The sequence below is a fragment of the Mastigoproctus giganteus genome, chromosome 2, assembly GCF_048544385.1.
Source record: "Mastigoproctus giganteus isolate SK-2022 chromosome 2, ASM4854438v1, whole genome shotgun sequence".
Taxonomy (NCBI): domain Eukaryota; kingdom Metazoa; phylum Arthropoda; class Arachnida; order Uropygi; family Thelyphonidae; genus Mastigoproctus; species Mastigoproctus giganteus.
Window position 1 is genome coordinate 47740004 of NC_143576.1, and position 13017 is coordinate 47753020.

Sequence of the window (13017 nt, forward strand, 5' to 3'; positions counted from 1 at the left end):
AAAAAAAAAATTTGTGGTGAAACATATAAGATATTGTTTGATTACATTCATTTTGTTTGTCGCAAAGCAAAGGTATTGTGTCAAATAATGCTTCTGTTGCATCAGACAGTAAATGCAAGGTATTGTTTCAACAAATACGGCTTTTGAATGGTATATAACCTCATTAGTATTATGTTTTGAGGAAGTGTAAGCATGGATCTATATGCCCAGTTGATACTAAGAAAAAGAAAAGTGTAGCTGTTGCTCTATAATACCAGAAAGGGTTTTCTACATGTGCTATCGCTGATAAATAGGCTGCCACCAGTCAGTAGTATCCCGGGTTCTGAAATTAAAGCATGAAATCAGTGATGTGAACAGAAGACCTGGATCAGGCCATAAGAGACTAAGCTTTCCCAAGATCGATATTTGAAATGGCTATGCCTTAGTAATCACCATGCTAGTGCTCCTGATCTAAAACTGGACTTTGAGATGGCCTCTGGTGTTGAAACTAGTGCACGAACTATCCAAAGACTGCTTTCGGAATGTGGTCTGCATGCTTATCGGCCCAAATAGAAGCCTTCGTTGACCCAACAAATGAGGAAGGTTGATTGGTCTAAAATGCATGTTTTATCCCAAGTTTTAGCTAAAATGACTTGCTTGGGCTAAAATGGATGTTTCACAACAAAAGAGCAATGGGGCACCATCATACCTTCCGACGAATCTAAATTCAATCTGCATGGCTTGTATGGGAAGCAATATGTCAGAAGACCAAAATTGGTGGCATACCATCCTGACTGCATAATTGAAAATAGATTGTAAAGTTCCCCGCTGGTCAGATGGTCTGGGGATACATAACAAGCAAAAGAGTGGACGAATTAACTTTATTAATGGACCAGTGAATGCAGAAACCCACACTGCTATCTTGTAGAAGTGCCTGAAATCCGTTATTAGGGATCACCACATAGACGTCCAAAACTTCATTTTTCAACAGAACTCAGCACCTTGCCACACAGCAAATTGGTAAGTTTTATGCTATTTAGATTTAATGGTGAGTTTGTCTTCTTGTCTCACAAGGCTTAAAACTGTTGTGGTACCAGTGTTTTCCCTCGTTTTTCTCTCCCTTAAGGTGCAGTCATACCTCAGAAATGCTGGAATTACGTGTTGGACTGGCCTAACAACAGTCAGATTTGAACCCTATTGAAAATTGCTGGTACATAATGTCATCTAAAATTTCTCAGAAGAAGCCAACAAGTTGATATTTGTTGTGGAAGTTGATAGCCTAAATAAATTTAAGGCTGAGCTGGACAGGTATTTGGAATGAATGGAGGGGTAAAATGGGAGTGGTATTTTTTTGGCTGACGGTGCATAAGCTTGCTTTCTTGCATCGTATGCCTCTACTAATGCTAATGCTAAAGTAAGATTCAGCTGCAGTGTAAAGGTGTGGTACCATGAAATTGGGCAACTGTATATCCAGAAGTTCATTAACTCTATGCCAGATTGTTGCACAGTTGTAATTGCAGCTCGAGGAGGAGGAACAAAATATTGAGGACTTATTTTGCTGATTTACAGTACATAATACTATTATGTTAACTTGTCATTTCAGTTTGTACACATAAATGCAATAAAATGTATGTTTGGTGGGCATGATTGCCATTAGCATGATTTCTCATATTTCCATTAATTACACATTTTACCCTTTGGGAAGATATTTATGGCAGTTAGGTATATTAGGTCAAGTCTTTTTATTGGATTTCATTCACAGAGATATATATTCCATCTAACAAATGCATTTTGAATATTTCTGCAACCCACAATGCAGTGTAAATCACATTATTTGCAAAATTCACAAATCATGCAGTTTTTTCCCTGCCACTGTAGTTTGGATAAATCGAGTTAAAGTAACATATACAATATGGAGATAGTGGCTAATTATGTTTATAAGAGTTATATGGTAAATGTACCCAAGTGCACAAAAGTATATATTTAAAGTTAAAGTAAGGTTTAACCTTATATATATGTATATATACACTGAGTGATCACTGAATTATGACCACCCCTATGAAAACTAAATTAACCCATTGACCATGTGAGGTACGAGAGTGTGGAGTCAGTCAACGTACGTAGCATAGATAAGGTGTCAGTGGTTCGGTAGGTAGTAAAATTCTGAGCGTGAGGAGTAAAAGGAAGGATTTATCAGACTTTGATAAAGGACAGATTGTCGGTGCTTGGCGAGCTGGTGCCTCGATTTACCAAACGGCTGAACTGGTGGGTGTTCGAGAGCCACCATACACCAGTTAGTGTATCAGGACTGGCATCAAAATGGTCAAACAATGACCCGATTTGAAAACGGCGAAGGTCAGTGAAAGGTTGATGTTAGAGGTGAGCGCTGGGTCTGACGACTCATACAGGCGAAGAGGAGTAGCACTGTTGAAGAGTTGGCTACCCAATACAACATGGGCCAACGCGGAACAGTATCTGGAATGACCATGCGTCACACACTCGCACGTATGGGCTATACCAGTAGACATCCCCTACAGCATCCTCTCCTAACCAAGGTTCATTGGCATAAAAGATTCATCTGGTGCAAAGAGAATGCAAGTTGCACGTTAGAAGACTGGAAGAAGGTGTGCTGGTCAGATGAGTCATGTTATTTACTATATTGTATGAGTTTCACCATTTTTTTTATAGCAGGATCATTTTTCATCCCTGATGTTGTGGCCATGTCAGTCACCTGCCTTTCAGGTAGCACATTTTGGCTGCTGATTTTTGTTTTTGGCAGTTCTTGTAGACTTGCCCAGGAACTGTGCAATGACCACATACAGAAGTTTTTTGGCAGTGTGACCATATTAATGGCAATTATAACACCTCTGTATTGGGTAATGCTTCCTGAATATATGACGAATCCAGCTAGCATGGATTCTCTGTTGTCCTTGCAGTGCCTTCCAAAATTTTTGATGGGATTCTACAATTATGTTAATCTGTCAATTTCTTTTACTTTTAGTTGCTGTTTTTTTGAACTTATCAGCAAATTCTTCCATTATCATTTCACTGTTAAACTTTTTTTTTTATGTGAACCCCAAACACGAGAGGTATTAGAACCTATAGTACTTAGTACCGTGCTTGAGTTTGAGGTTAAGAAGGCGAAAGAAGAAGATATTTGTTGACAAATATCTTCTATTTGTTGACTTGAACTTCTGTAGATTGTAATTTTCAGGAAATACGTATGAAGGAAGGTTGTTCCAGAAAACGGCAGTTGAATGAATAAATGAGGAAGATGAAAAGTTGGTTCTGTGGGTTTGAAGTTGGACAGTAAATGGATGTTGGCTAGTGGCGGCACGTGTTCAGACTGTTTTGAAAGAGAGAGCAGGAATTATAGAAGCCAATTCAGAAGAACAGTGCCCATGGAAGTATCTGTAGAAGAGGCATGCAGCAGAAACAGTGCATCTATGAGAAAGCGAGTGGAGAGATTCTGTTAGAGATGAATCATTAATTAACCTAACTGCCCTCTTCTGAATGGAATCAAGAAGCCTGAGAGAGGTTTTGGGGGCACCACCCCAGATGTGGGAACAATATTCCATGGCAGGGTGGATTTGCGATTTATACAGAGTGAGCAGCTGTTTGGAAGAAAAGTAACGCCGAGAGCGAAAGAGAAAACCAAGTTTTTTAGATGCAGAGGAAGCAATATTAGTAATGTGCTTGTGCCAAGAGAGATTAGAAGTTAGGGTAATCCCCAAAAGAGATATATCATTTTGCCTAGAAATCGGAGTGTCACTAAAGATAAGCATAGGAGCAGAAGAATCCTTTTTGCGAGATATAAGACAAGACTGAGTTTTAGAAGGGTTGAAATCAACTAAGTTGTCTTTGCCCCACTGGAGAAATACCTGAAGATCGGCATTTAAGGAATTGGTAGCAGATTTTCGAGAAGTTGAAGCTGATTGAGCAGGACAGGGTTTCTCAAAATGGAAAGTTGAATGCAATGTGCTATCATCGGCAAAACTATGGATAGGATTTCCAGTTAATGGAAGAAGGTCATTGATATACAAGAGGAAAAGAGTGGGGGAAAGAACTGAACCTTGGGGGACACCGGCATTAGTGGAGAAGTTAGAAGACAGAGAGCCATCTACCATCACCCTCAGTGAGCGATCAGAGAGAAAACTGGATAACCAATTACTAAAAACAGTTGGCAAACCATAAGATGGAAGCATGTTTAGAAGACCTTTATGCCAAACATGATCAAAAGCCTTTGAGACGTCAAGAGCAACTACTTGTGTTTCACCGAACTTTTCCATTGAATTAGTCCATAAATGGGTAACATAAGCCAGAATATCTCCAGTGGATCGACACTGACAGAATCCATACTGGTGATCGTTGATCAGACGGAAGGTTTCTAGGTAGTTTAAGAGTTGGTGGTTAATTGATTTCTCCATTACTTTAGAAAGAGGAGAAGTAATTGCAATGGGACGATAATTGGATGGGAGGGATTTGTCACCCTTTTTAGGAACTGGCTGGATATGACAAATTTCCAAGCAGAAGGAAAAATACCTTTGGAATACGAAAGTGAAAAAAGGCGGCAAAGAATAGGAGTAAGTTCAGGAGCACAGGTTTTGAGAACAAGTGGAGGAATACCATCAGGACCTGGAGCTTTCTTAGCATCAAGATTCATCAAAATCCTTCTGATATCCTTTTGACGGAAGACCACAGGAGGCATTGAATGGAGCGTGTTGGGAATGGTGGGAGGTGTTTTACCAAGATCATTAGTACATGAGCTGGAAGAAAAATGGGATGCTAGCAGGTCAACTTTATCCTTGGCAACAGAAGCTGAAGTGGCAACAGAACCACATGGTTTGGACAGAGGTGGGAGCAAAGATGGGCAAAAGTTGCGGCCAATAGCTTTGGCAAGATACCAGAATGCTCGGCTACCATTAGGGCAAGAAGCAAGTTTTCTACTCTTAACCTGTTCAAACTCTAGTTTTGACTGATTAATAACTGCTTTACAACTGTTGCGAGCTTTGGTGTAGGCAGAAAATGAAACTGAAGAATTAGAAACAAGCCAATTACGATATGCAACATTCTTCTCTTGGACAGCCTTAGCACATTTATTGGAAAACCAAGGTTTAGATAAAGGACGAGATTTTAAAGTGGAGTGTGGGATAAGGGATTCCATTCCTGCAAGTATAATTTCACTGACACGATCTGAGCAAACGTTGACATCAGAAGTTTTGAAACAGTAATCCGACCAAGGAAAAGAAGAAAAGAAGTCTCGCAGGTCATCCCATTTTGCATTCTTGTAATGCCAAACAACACGTGGTTGGGAATAGCCATGAGATAAAGGTTCCATTGGAGAAGAGACATATCACCAAGTTGTGATATGAAGTGCCTAAAGGACCTCTCAATTCGACCGTGTACTTAGAAGGGTTGTTTGTTAGAAAAAGATCAAGCGTATTGGCTGTATGATTAGGATTGTCCGGTATTCTTGTAGGTAAATGAACAATCTGTGCTAGGTCATTAGTAATTGCAAAAGCCTCAGCATCTCGACCTGCTGGGTCGGTGTGACTAGAAAATGGAAGCCAGCTGGAGTTGTGAACATTAAAATCACCAAGGAAAATTACCTCACTGTTAGGAAAGTTGGACTGGAGAAAGTCAAATTGCAAAGAGAGGAAGTCAAAGAGCTCCAAGTGATTAGTGGAGTTGGGAGAACGGTAGAGACAACAGATGAATTTGACACAATGAGGTAAATATCCAACATTAGATCTTTTTCTGATACTGCTTATGATATGTCAAACATAATATGGGTATTTTTGCCTCTTGGCTCGGCGCCTCCATAGCCAGGTGGGCAGGAGTAGCAGTGCGTAGCACACGTGTCTTGATTAGACCGGGGTTTGAGCCTGGAGCCACCAAATATGGAGGATGCGGAAAGGTCAGGGAATGACGACCGCATATCCCCAGAGCAATATGGCCTTAGTTGCTAATGCTCCTAAAAACCAAATAACAACAACAACAAGCCTCTTGGCTTTTCAGATAGCAAGCCCAAATTTTCAACCTCAGGATGGTTCATTATCTTTTTCAAATCTTTGACAGCTACTTGCTTTTGCTTGATAACAGGAGAGACTGCTTCTACAGGGATGGGACACGCTTAAATAGAAAGGGTGCAAGGATATTTGCTGATGCTATTGAGACAGAGTTAGGTTGGTCTGAAAACTGCTAGTTTGGGGGGGAATACACAAACTAATAGATTAACAGTAGCCGCTGGCAGAGATGAAAGTGATTCTTGCACTGCTTTTATTGAGATGCAATTGAGCAGCAGCCTGGAAAGCAAGGTAATGGGGATTTCCAGGACTGCTGGGAGTCATAGTTTAACAAATAAATACATGGGCTATGTTAGGGTAACTAAGAGTAGAAACAGGGGCATGTATACTTGCATGTACACCAATGCTAGGAGTATAGTTAATAAATTCAATGAGCTTGAAGTGCTAGTCAAGACATCAAAGGCAGATATTGTTGGTATATCAGAGACATGGTGTCACATACATAAGCAGTGCAGAATTGGAATATGGGGAGTACAATGTGTACAGAAAGGATAGACATGAAGGAAGGAGGGGTTATGTTGTTAGTTAAAAAACACATAAAATCTAAGGAAGTGCATTCAATTGATGTTGGTGGACAATGGGCAATTGTGCAGACAAATAGTGGGTCAGTAAATCAGAGTGTCTTATAATGGGGGATTTTATTTCCCAGAGATTGGCTGGAATTTGTGGGTTGATCACTCACACATTAGCAAGGCTTTTTGTGGATATATTGGATGATTGTTTTCTATATCAGCATGTTCGGGAGGCAACTAGAGGGATTAATACCCTTGATCTGATTATCAGTAGTGATTCTTCATGCATTAAGAATCTGCAGATAAAGGAACCACTAGGTGGCAGTGATCACAGTGTGCTGAAGTGGGATTTACTCAGAGGTATCTACCATCCCTTGATGGTAGTTACCTCTTTGAAGGGAAGGGTTTTTGCTTTCGTAAAGGTGACTACGGTGGTCTCAGACAGTATTTAAATTCTATACGGTGGGATCAACTGAAAATTTTTCCAACAGCAAATTCAAAATGGGAAGTATTCAAAGAATTAATCTTGGAAGCTACTAGGCTTTTCTTACCAACTAAGAAATATTGTTCAAGGTTTAGGCCTAAATGGATGTCAGATGAACTAATGAGACATATGGCAGAGAAGAAAAATGCATGGGATAGATATAAATTAGTTGGTGACATGGAAGCCTATGATACATATAAGCTGGTCTGTAACCAAGTCAAGGAGGTTAGGCAGGTGAAGGCAGATTACAAGAAATCTTTGGTAAAGGGTGCAAAGAAAAACATCAGAGTGCTTTACTTATGTAAACTGTAGAAGGAAGGAGATGAATCAGATTGGTCCACTTCATATCAATGGTTCAACTGTTTATGATCCTGCTCAGGTAGATAACAAACCAAATGAATATTTTGCATCTACATTCACACATGAGGAGTTATACAGGGAGCGGAATGCCAGAGGTGTATTAAACTCTAGCAGTAAGCTAGAGAATCTTGCAAGAACTGAGAGTAAAGCGGAGGAGAAATTGTTGAAGATAAACATAAGAAAGGCACCTGGGGTAGATGGAATCTATCCAGTTATATTAAAGTAGGTGACAAAGGAAGTAAGCAAACCCTTAGCCATAATTATGAGAGTTTCCCGGGACTCAGGGCAGGTACCTATGGACTGGAGATGTGGAAATGTGACCCTAATCCACAAAGGAGGATCAAAGGGCGACAGGTAATTACAGACCTGCTAGTTTGACTTCTGTTCCAGGGAAATTAATGGAGGCACTGGTTAAAGAAGCATTGCAGGATCATCTAGACAAGACTTCAGTTATAGCTTTGACACAGCATGGGTTTTGTTATGGGAAGTCTTGTCTGACCAATTTGATTGGATACTATGATGTAGTCACAAAGGAACTGAATGCAAAGAATAGCTTTGATATCATATTTTTAGATCTTAGAAAATCCTTTGATACTGTTGCACATGTAAGACTGCTGCACAAATTGGAGCAGGGTGGCATCGGAGGGTGGCAAATTGCTGCTATGGATAAAGGGATGGTTGAGTGGGAGAAGACAGAGAGTGATAATAAATGGACAGTGCTCTTCGTGGACTGATGTTATTAGTGGAGTCCCTCAGGGTTCAGTGTTGGGTCCATTGTTGTTTTCTATATTTATAAAGGATATTGATGATGGTATATCAGGGTTGATGTCCAAGTTTGCAGACGATACGAAGGTTAGCAGGGTTGTTAATGACAATAATGACAGTGCACTGCTGCAACAGGATCTGGAGGGTTTGAGCAGATGGGCTGAGAGGTGGCAAATGAAGTTTAAAATTGACAAATGTTAAGTACTACATAATGGAAGTAGTAACCCCAGAGTAATGTATCAACTCTGTGGTACTACATTGACAGTGGTAGAGAATGAAAAGGACCTGGGGGTAATTGTGCAAGCAGATATGAAGTTTTCTGCGCAGTGCAGATGGAGTGCAAGAGTAGCTAATGGTGTCTTGTCAATGATATACAGGAATTTTTCTAGCAGGGATAAGGATGTCATTATCCCCTTGTATAAAGCAATGATCAGGCCGCACCTTGAGTACTGTATACAAGTCTGGAGGCTTTATTTTAAGAAAGATGTAGAGCTGTTGGAACGAGTACCGAGAAGGGCAACAAGATTAGTGATTGCTCTTACAAAGAAAGGCTTAAGTTTTGCAAATGACAGTGTCTGGAGACTAGGTACCTGCGAGGTGTGATCTGATTGAGGTGTATAAAGCTTTGAATGGTTTGAGCATGCTCAATGCTGATGGGATTCTTCCTCTTTCTCAGAATAATTGCCTGAGAGGGCATAAATTCAAATTGAGGAAAGATGGGTGTAGGATATATGTACGGAAGTTTGCTTCTAGCCCGCGGGTGGTTGATTGCTGGAACAAACTTCCATCTGTCATTGTAGAAGTTGATAGCTTAAATAGATTGAAGGCATAACTTGACAAACATTTGGAGTCAGTGGATGGGTGAAATAAAGGTTGTTTTTTTTTTTTTGGCTGATGCTATATAAGCTTGCTTCCTTGCAGTAATGCTAATGCTACCTCAATTAAAATTCCATTGTCCCTAATTTTCTGTATGTTGTTAACCTTTATTTGCCTTCAGATGAAGCCTCAATTTTGTTTCCACTGTATCTTTATCTGCTTCACTGGATTTGTGGGCAGAGTCATTGCTTCTTTGAGGATGATAGAGTTGCTTTCTTTTTTTTTTATTTGTCTGCTTGTGTATTTGTTTAGACTTGGCACAGGCCTATTTTCTATTAACCTTTACAGATTGAGCATAGCTTAATGTGTCCTTCATTTGATAAGTATTTTTCTCTTCACTAGTTTAGTTTAGTCTTATCTCTAGTCTAGTTTTCAGTATTTAGTTTTCTGTGTTAAGTTCAATCAGGCACTGTTTAAGCAGTGACCATCAGTTCACTATCTGCAGCCTAATTAGAGAAGTAATCCTATTGGTTTGTGCATATATTCCTCAAAACCCTGGGGGCTCACATCTGGTGAGTATGGGCTTGGCAAACCCAGGGTCTTGAGCTGGATATCATCATTCTTCTCTTTCTTGGTGATTCCTTTCTACTTCTCTCTCTCTCTCTCTCTCTCTCTCTCAGGGGGTAACTTGGGATTTTTTTTTTTTTGGCTGGTGCAGCATAAGCCTTAGGCTTCCTTGTACCATATGGCCAATAATAATAATAATAATAAGTACACTTATTTTGTCTTCTTGACGGGATTAATCAAATTAGTTAAATACTCAATTTTCATTTCTTCCTCTGTTTTTTTGTTCCATTTCTGTGGTGAGAATTTCACCTTCAATTATTTTACTAATCCCTCTCAGAGCCTTATAAACTTCAGTCAGGTCACCTCTGAGGTGCCTGGTTGCCAAGTTCTGTAGCCCACATAATCAGTGTTTCCTCGTATTGCTATCTATCTGCCGATCTCACCATTCTAGTTGCCCGTCTTTCGACCCTTTCAAGAAGCTTGATGTCTTTTTTCAGATGAAGTCTCCATACTTGAACACAGTATTCCAAATGTAGTCTTACAATTTCCTTATGGGCACCTCCGTAGCCAGGGGGGAAGGAGCAGTAGTGCATATCACATGCTTCTTGATTAGACCGGGGTTCGAGCCCGTCACCACCAAATGCGGACGATGCGGAAAGGTCAGGGAATGACCACCACATATCCCAGAGCAATATGGCCTTAGTTGCTAATGCTCCTAAAAACCAAAACAACAACAGTTGCCTTATACAGTGGGATTATGACCTCCCCATGTCTACAGGATAATGTTTGATAAATCAACATTAGGACACCATGGGCTTTCCTGGCTGCTTGTTTACACTGTTCAAACTTGGTATCTGCCTGTATTTCAATGTCTAGATCCCTTTCCTCCTCCTCCAGTGTTTTTAATTTAACCCCCTATTTATTTGAGGGTTGAATTAAAAACAGTGGAGGAGGAAACTCCCATTAGCAGCATTAAAACATAGCTGCCATGTCTCTGACCATCTTTGAAGTCTGTTCAATCATCCTCAAGGGGAGCTGCTTGGCACTGATAATTAATTTAGGAAAATTACCATTAAGACTCCACACTACTGCATTACCAGGAACCACCTGTATCAACTAGGAACCCTGGTTCTTCATTGTTCCTTTTCTTATTCCTCAACATCCCGTATATCATCTTAATTTCCATTAATATCCTCCTCTAATTTTTGTGTAAACTCCATCCAACTTTTGTCCTTTTCCTCTTTTACAATTCTCTTTGCTTCTTTTTTCTTCTCATTATATGCCTTTCTGTTCTTTTCCAATTTTGTTTTTATAAATTTCCTGAAAGCATCATTCATCAGTTTCCTGCCCTTTTTAGCACTGTCATTCTACAAGTATCTCTCTTTCTTTTCTGATTCCTCCAGTTCTCCCACATACCTGTACAGCAGTTTGTACCATCACTTTCTTAAATTTTTCCCATTCCTTGTTAACATCTTCTGTCATTGTACTTGGTACTCTTCATCTCATTATCTCTCTAACATGCTGCTGTAGAAAACAATCATCCAAAAATATACAAAAGTCTTGCTAATGCATGAGCAGCCAACCCACCAATTCCAATTAACAATCTGGATAGTTAAAATCCCCCATTATGAGACATTCTGATTTGCTGACTGACTCAGTTTCTTTATTTAGATATTTCGTTTATTTAGCTATTTTGTATACTCATCACAGTCATTAGGCTTATCATCATCAGCCGTTTTCAATCCACTGCAGGATGAAGGCCTCTCCAGCAACTTTCCAGCTCCTTCTGTTTTGAGCACTGGCCATCCATTTATTACCCACAAACATATGAATTTCATCTATCCATCTCTGCCTTTGTCTTCCAGGTTTTCTTCTAGCTCCTCTTGGGTACCATTCTGTTATTTTCTTAGTCCATCTGTCATCATGTCTTCGAGCTGTGTGTCCTGCCCAAGACCATTTTAGTTCTTTAGTTTTGATAAGAATGTCCTTTACTTGAGTTTGCTGCCTAATCCATGTGTTTCTCTTCTTATCTAACAGTCTGATTCCCAATATAATTCGTTCCATTCTTCGCTGTGTAGTTCTCAGCTTCTCTTCCATTCTTTTGGTGAGTGCCCAAGTTTCACTTCCATAAGTCATGGTGGGGAGTATACATTGGTTCATTATTTTACGTTTCAGACAAACTGAGATATTGCTTTTCAGTATGTGACTATATTTCCTGAATGCTATCCATCCAAAATTTATTCTTCTCTTGACTTCCAGCCATTTATCATTATTACAGCTAATAACTTGTCCCAGATAAGTATATGACTCCACCTTTTCAATTACTGCTCCTTCAATCATTATTTCCATTTTTGTGGCATACTTGTTCATCATTACTTTTGTTTTAGCCATTATTCATCTTTAGTCCAAAATCCTTACTAACTGTGCAAAACTGATTAATATTTTCCTATAATTCTTTGGGATCGTGGCTTATGACCACAATGTCATCTGCAAATCGTAAATGGTTTAGGTACTCTCTGTTCACATCGACTCCTTTCTGCGACCAGTCTGATCTTCTGAAAGCTTCCTCAAGGGCAGCAGTAAACAGCTTCGGAGATATTGTCTCCCCTTGTCGAACTCCTTTCTCAATTTTAAATTTCCTGCTGTCTTTGTCTAGTCTAATAAAAGAGGTAGCATTCTCATATATTTTCTTCAAAATCATAATATGCATGGTATCTCTGCCTTGTCTTTCCAGTGCTCGAAACATTGCCTTATGCTGTATGGAGTCATATGCCTTTTCATAATCCACAAATGCCAGGCATAATGGTGTTTTATATTCATTTGCTTTCTCCATTAGCTGTGATATTACGTGAAGGTGATCCATAGTTGAGAATCCTGTCCTAAAGCCAGCTTGCTCTTTCGGTTGATTCTCATCAAGTATTCTTTCTAACACATAATTAGGCCTATAACACACTCCTACTCTCAGTTTTGTTTTCCCAGTGCTTACATCACACCAAACTGACTCAGCATTGCACTTGTCACCCATGTCAACTGGATGCACTGCCTTAGATTTAATATGCTTCTTAACTAAGAGCACTACCCTTCCACCTCTCCTATCCTGTATACTTTGTACTCCCCATATTCAAATTGCGCATCATTTATGTCTGACTGACACCATGTTTCTACTATTCTTACAATGTCTGCATTTGATGATTTAATCAGTACCTCAAATTCATCAAATTTATTTACAGTGCTTCTAGCATTAGTTATTATTATTTTGTTCACACTCAGTTATTCAAATTCAGTTGTTATATTATAAGTAGTATCAACATTGGCTATATGGTACATGGAAGCCACAGGCTTTTTCTGCTCAAGTCAAGAAAAAAAAATAGTCTCTCATTCAAATTGAATTGCTCTCATTGAAATTCATCTCCTCTGTTCAATTTCACATTCAAATTTGACTTCTTCA

The 13017-nt window shown here is 39.5% G+C and overlaps 1 protein-coding gene across 8 annotated transcripts in view; it reads left to right on the forward strand.

Moving 5' to 3' along the window:
• The window catches only part of LOC150089292 (organic solute transporter subunit alpha-like), a 367728-nt gene that overhangs the window by 1391 nt on the left and 353320 nt on the right, over positions 1-13017 (forward strand). The window lies entirely within an intron of this gene.